This window comes from Dipodomys merriami, unplaced genomic scaffold, assembly GCF_024711535.1.
Source record: "Dipodomys merriami isolate MVZ:Mamm:240054 unplaced genomic scaffold, mDipMer1.0.p SCAF_510, whole genome shotgun sequence".
Taxonomy (NCBI): Eukaryota; Metazoa; Chordata; class Mammalia; order Rodentia; family Heteromyidae; genus Dipodomys; species Dipodomys merriami.
In genome coordinates this window covers 664,173-671,019 of record NW_027206081.1, presented here as the reverse complement: position 1 = coordinate 671,019, position 6,847 = coordinate 664,173, and positions in this window count along the sequence as shown.

The following is a 6,847-nucleotide window of genomic DNA, read 5'->3' as shown; positions in this document are numbered from 1 at the left end:
CCAATGATATTATGACAAATTCACATCAGAAATTTGATTAACTATTAGAAAGCAAGGGCAACAAATATAAAGTGCTAAAAGGACATATATAAAAACCACCTTTCTAACATTGAACAGAAGTGGGGTCTCTGAAAGGGTATTTGTATGGTGTTCTCTGTCTGCCTTGGTACATACGACATAGAACCACTTTCTCATCCCTTCAATGATTTTGACATGCTCCATGTGGTTTGTGCTGCACTGTTCTCAATGCTGTAACAATGTAGAGGTCATAACTGTATATTGTGTTGATAGCTATTCGTGCTTGGGCATGAGTCCCCTTGCCAGGCTGGGCCCATAACTCCATGTTGGGAAAGTGAGAGGAAGATTTGCTTGCTTATACCTATGTAGTCTGAATGACCCGAGTAGACATTGAGGCCTCCTCCTCATGTCCAAGGCCCATCAGCATATTGATAAAGAATGACGCACTATGGCAGTCATCACCAAAATGCTAACCTGGTCTTGGACATTATCACCAGCGTCACACACAATTTTAGCAACTGCCCTTCTTTCAAGGCCTTGCCAATCCTCCTCCTTGCAGTCTCAGGTAAAATGCTGCTGTCAGTGAATAAAGAGCAGAGGACAAGGAAGCAGGTACCGTATGGAAAATAAATACTGGAGCCTCTTTCTTCCATGGTGAGAAGATAATGCAACCTGCAACCATAGAATAGCGAAGGAGTTAAGATGGTTGTGCACAAAGTTTGTGCACAAAAAATGCCAGACCTAGTAGGCCCTGTTCACAGTTTCAGTCCATAATCGTCTGTAACAAAGGCATCACAGTTACAGATAAACCAAGTTCATAGTATATTTTCTTCTTTTATTATGTGCCGTTCTGGGGCTTGCACTCAGGAAATAGACACTATCCCTGAAGTTTATTTTTCCCCTCAAGGCTACTGTTTCACCACTGGAGCCTCAACTCTATTTCTAGATTTTATTTTTACGTAATTGGAGATAAAAGTCGTACATGCATGCTTTCATGCCCAAGTTGGCTTCAATCACTGATCCTCAGTCTCATGAATAGCTAGGATTATGCTGAGCCTGGCAGCAACTCTCTTCCTTTTTATAATCCTTTTCTTTATTTTTTTGTCAGCTATGGGCCTGAATTCTGGGCCTGGGCAGTGTCCCTCATCTCCTCAGCTCATGGCTAGTGCTCTACCACTTGAGCCACAGTGTGGCTTCCAGCTTTCTTTCTGCTTATGTGGTACTGAGGAATTGAATCCAGGGCCTCTTCCATGCAAGGCAAGCATTCTACCACTGAGCCACCTCCCCAGCCCCGTCTTTCCTTTCCTTTAAAAACTATTATTAGGAAGATGATATTCAGAGGGGTAACAGTTAAGTCAGTTAAATTAAACAGTTAAGTCAGGTAAAGAATACAGTTTAGGGGGACAATTACACCCCTTCCATTGCTCTCAGTTTATCCCTCCCACTGTGGCTTTTTTGTGGTTAACTGGAGATTCTTCCAGACTTTGCTGCCCATAGTGACATTGAACCACGATCCACAGACATCAGTCTTCTGATGAGCTAGGATTAAAGACAGGAAGACTGTTCTGAAGGTTTTTGTATATTGGCTATAGGGCTGTGGGCCTGAATGAACTTAGGCAGTGAATGCCAGGCAGGTCGCACATCAGGAAGCATGTGTCCCTTCTTAAGCCTGACTGGCTCTCAGAACAGATAGGTGATGCTTTCATATCAAGAAACAGTGTGTACTAGTTCAACAGAAGTCCTCATTGTATTTGTCTTATTCAACAACTATTAAGTTACTTATATTATCAACACTTTTTCTTTCTTACGAACATTTTTATTGTAAGATTGCAGTAACTACAGATTCGTAATGGCCTAGGAATATATGTCGGCTATCAGGTTTAATATCCAAGCCACATAGTTGCTCCAAATCATGGTTTATTTATCTTCAAGTAGTTCTTGAAACTACATGTTCTTCAAACATGTTTCTCTTATTAAATGAATCCTTACAGTGACAATGAGAGCATCTTCAGGAGCATCTATGGAAAAGATACTTGGTTAATACTAAGAATTAAGAATGAGAAATGTGAAAAACAGAATTAAGAGACTTACCAGTGTGACTGGGAAACATCTTCCACAGAGCAGAATCCCAGACTTCTGAAGGCAATTAAGTGTGAGAACAGGTCTTTAACCAGTTCACGTGACCACATGGGTGAGTCTCAATGTTGCCACATAGATATTATTCTGATACCTATATGAAAGTCTCATAATCGATGGGCTTTCACAACCCCAGATTTATGAAAGTTTGCTTTCTTCTTTCCCTCAATATTACTTCATATTTTGCTAATGAGTACAGTTTTTCTTTTAAAACATGAAAATTCAACACCATCTTTTGCACTGAGGTATTTCCTGTCTCCCTATGAATATATCCGTTATTTAAGAGGCTTCCTCACAGGTGCCAGTGCCTCACTCCTTTAATACTAGCTACTTAGGAGTCTGGTATCTGAAGATCAGAGTTGAAGCCTGCCTGGGTAGGATAGTCCATCAGACTCTCATCTCCAATCAAGTACCAAAAAAGCCAGAAGTAGAGCTGTGGCTGAAGTGGTAGAGCAGCAAAAAAGGCATAAGGGAAGGCAGCACCCAGTCTGAGCCTGAGCCCCAGACCGTCCTTCAGACAGACAGACAGACAGACAGACAGACAGACAGACAGACACACACACACACACACACACACACACACACACACACACACACACACACACACACACACACACACACACACACACAAAGAGGCACGCACATGTCTTCCTGCCAGGCTTGTCAATGGGGTCCTATGAAATGGTTGGAGACCTCTTTTTAAATGGACTCAGCCTTGTATTCACTCAATTAATGTGGAAATTGACACTCAGTTACCTATAGGTCCATTGGTTTAGTTTGTGTACGTTGCATCCCACTTTCTCTACTTGTTTTCTGAGGTGAGTCTTGTAGCTCAATACAACTGTCCATAGACTTCAATATCCTGCTTATGGTCTCAGGCCTGCATTCACACTCCAAATGGAAAAATAAAACATGACCTGAGAACGTCTGCTTACTTTGAGGATCAGGCAAAAGCAGCTCCCTATGAATGTCAAACTGGAAGCTAGGTTCAGGGTGTTCACAACAGACAGAAGTGAGTGTGGAGAGCTTGGGTTGTTCTGAGGAAAAGCAGAGAATGGAGGAAGACGGAGGGAACTGGGAAAAGACAATCTACGTTCCCATGTTTCTTTGCAGTTCCGGATCCACAGTATAACCTTTGCTAATTGCTCTGCTCTGTGTGTGTGTGTGTGTGTGTGTGTGTGTGTGTGTGTGTGTGTGTGTGTGTGTACGTGAATGTTTCCATGTGTACAGTGGTTCTGAGCCTTGAAATCAGGGGCTGGGCACTGGGAAGGAGGGTGAATGTGAGCAAGTATATCATATGCATGTGTGTAAGTAACTCCATCAAACCTCTCAGTGTGTGAAACTAGTATATACTAGTTAAAGTGAAAAAATAATTAAGCAATTCTCAAACTCCTTCATAAGCTATTTAGAGATAACTTTAAAAAATATCAGAAAGCATTGTTGGTAGGGGATAGGAAAATGGATGTAGTTAAATCTATGGGATGATTCAATCCAGGTGCTGGTGGCTCATGCTTGTACTCTTAGCAACTCAGGAGGCTGAAATCTGAGGATTATTATTTTAAACCTGCCTCTGCTGGAATGTTTTGACTCTCTATATAAGATATACTACTCAGAAAAAGTTCAAATTGGTGTTATAGGGCTCAAGTGCTTGAGTGCCCAAAGTTCCAACCACAAGACTGGCAGAAAAAAGAAAGTCCAAACTTAAGATGTCTAGGGAATTTTAGAATAAATGTCCTATAAAAAACAAGTTTCTATATTTTGGGGTTCATTTTTTGTTGTTGTGTTAGTTATATTATGTAATTTTTTGCTTCCTTTGTATATTCTTACCTCTATTGTATATCTCCTTTTGTCAGTGTTCTTCACTTTGATACCCTGCATCATGTATATCCATTTTTCTAATTTGGGGAGGGAAAGTGAAATAACAAAACGCTGAAACAAGGACACAGGTCGACCCATTGCAACAATTATACCCAGAAGATAATGTGTTGGAAATTAACTTTACAACTTCGGGTGGGGAGGGGAGAAGTGCAGGAGGTGTGGGAGGTAAGGGATAGTCAAAGAAAAACAAGGGAAGGGCTAACAATGGTTGACCAGAAATGTACTCATTACCTTATTTATGTAACTCTAGCCCCAATATAGAATCATTACAATATAATAAAATTTTAAAATGAAAAAAATGTAGTTACAGCTAAAGTAGGAAATGAAAAATCGTTTCACACATTGGCCTGTGGCAACAGTAATTAGAAATACAGTCAATAGAAAAAAATTGAAACCCCCCACAGATTCATGCCCATGGCTACTTCACCCTCTTTGTCCCCAGGGGAAAGTAGGGAGAAATCAGTCCAAGCTTCCTATCCTATGACAGTCTACTCAATTCCTGTACCAAGATTGCTATCTGTAGGACATCAGATGGAAAAAAAGTAACATTCCTTCCAAAAGAGCCTCAAATGGGCCATATAAACCATAGCCTCCTACTGTCCTGATTTAAATCTTATTTCCCTTCCCAAGCTACAAATACATATAAACTTGTGGAGGGCTATAGAGAAATGGACAATGACATAAAACGTATACTAAGTCACACCTGTAGAAAATGAAGACTTGATCCTTATATAGCACATTGCTCTAGAATCAACTCTAAATGGATCAAAGACCTTGGAATCAAAGCAGATACCTTGAAAACATTACAGGAAGCAAGAGTAAAAACTCTAGGGCTCCTTGGCACAGGCCAAAAGTTTCTTAATAAAGACCCAGAAACGCATCAAATCAGAGAAAGGTTGGACAAATTAGATTGCATGAAACTGTAGAGCTTCTGCTTGGCAAAGGACATCGCTAGCAAGATCAATAGAAAGCCCAAGAACTGGGAGAAGATCTTCACTAGCAATACAATGGATAAGGGTCTCATATCTAAAATATACTTAGAACTCAAAAAATTGTATCCCCAAAAAACAAATCCTCAAACAAACATCTGCCCGATAAATAAGTGGGCTAAAGACTTAAAGAGAAAGTTCTCTGAAAAGGGAATAGGAATGGCCAATACATGAAGAAATGCTCAACTTCTCTAGCTATAAAAGAAATGCAAATCAAGACAACATTGAGATTCCACCTCACCCTAGTTCGAATGGCTATAATCAAGAAATCTAACAATAAGAGATGCTGGAGGGGATGTGGTCAAAAAGGAACTCTACTGCATTGTTGGTGGGAGTGTAAACTTGTTCAAACACTTTTGAAATCAATATGAATATTCGTCAAATGACTCTACATAGAGCTTCCCTATGATCCAGCAATTCCACTTTTGGGCATTTACTCAACTGATCACAAACCAGGCTATATTAAAGCTACCAGCACAACTATGTTTATTGCAGCATTATTTACCGTAGCTAAGATATGGAACCAACTCAAATGTCCTTCGGTAGATGAATGCATCAAGAAAATGTGATACACACACACACACACACACACACACACACACACACACACACACACACACACACACTGGAATTCTATTCCCCCACCAGAATTACATCACCCACTTTTTAGGAAATAGAAAGAGTTAGAATACATACATACATACAGATAGATAGATAGATAGATAGATAGATAGATAGATAGATAGATAGATAGATAGATAGATAGATAAAGTGAAGTAGGCCAGGCCCCCCAAAACTTCGGTCTTATAATTTCCCTTTTTTCAATAAATAGTATATGTCAAGGACAAGCAGAAAAAAACAAAAGCAATGTACATATAACTATATAAGTTGATGATAAGGAAATGAACCCCAAGACAGGAACTCAAGTGTTTTTTTTTTCTTCCTTGTGATTGTTTTTACCGTATTCATAATATACTATGTGATTTTTTTTTTGTTTCTCTGGTATGTTCTTCCTCCAGGGTATTACTCCTGTTTTCAATGTATTTTTTTCAGGTGAACTGCATCTTGTATGTACATTTTTCCAATTTGAGAATGAGAAGGGAAATAACAAAATACTTAAATAAGGATGCAGTTTAACCCAATATGACAATGAGATGTAAAACACACTATGTTGAAAACAAACTTTACGACATTGGCGGGGGGTGGGGGGGGGAGTTGGAAAGGTGGGCAGGGAAGGTATAGTAGGCAAGAAAGAAAGGAGGAGATGACAATGCTTGCTAGGAAATGTACTCATTACTTTACTCATGTACCTGTAACCCTTCTGTACAATATTTTTACAATAAATACATTTTAAAACAGCTTAAAGAACATATACTATGATTTAATAAATTGAATGAAAAATCATTAAAGGTACATTTTGAATTTTCTTAATTTTTAAAATAAAATGAGGGCTTGGAAGGTAGCTTAGGGGTAGAGTGATTGTCTTGCATGCACGAGGCCCTGAGTTCGATTATTCATCAACACATAAGCAGGAAAAAGCCAGATGTGGTGCTGTGGCTCAAATGGTAGAGCACTATCTTTCAGCTGAAGAGCTGAGGGAGAGTGCCCAGGCCCAGATTTCAGAGTTTAGGCCGCATGAACAACAAAATAAGAGAAAGCAAGAAAGCAAGCAAGCAAGCAAACAAGCAAGCAAGCAAGCAAGCAAGCAAGCAAGCAAGCAAGAAAGAAAGAAAGAAGAGAGCAGGAGAGAAGTAAGGAGGGAGGGAGGAAAGAAAAGAAAGGAGGAAGGAAGGAAGGAGGAAGGAAAGAAACAAACAAAGAAATAA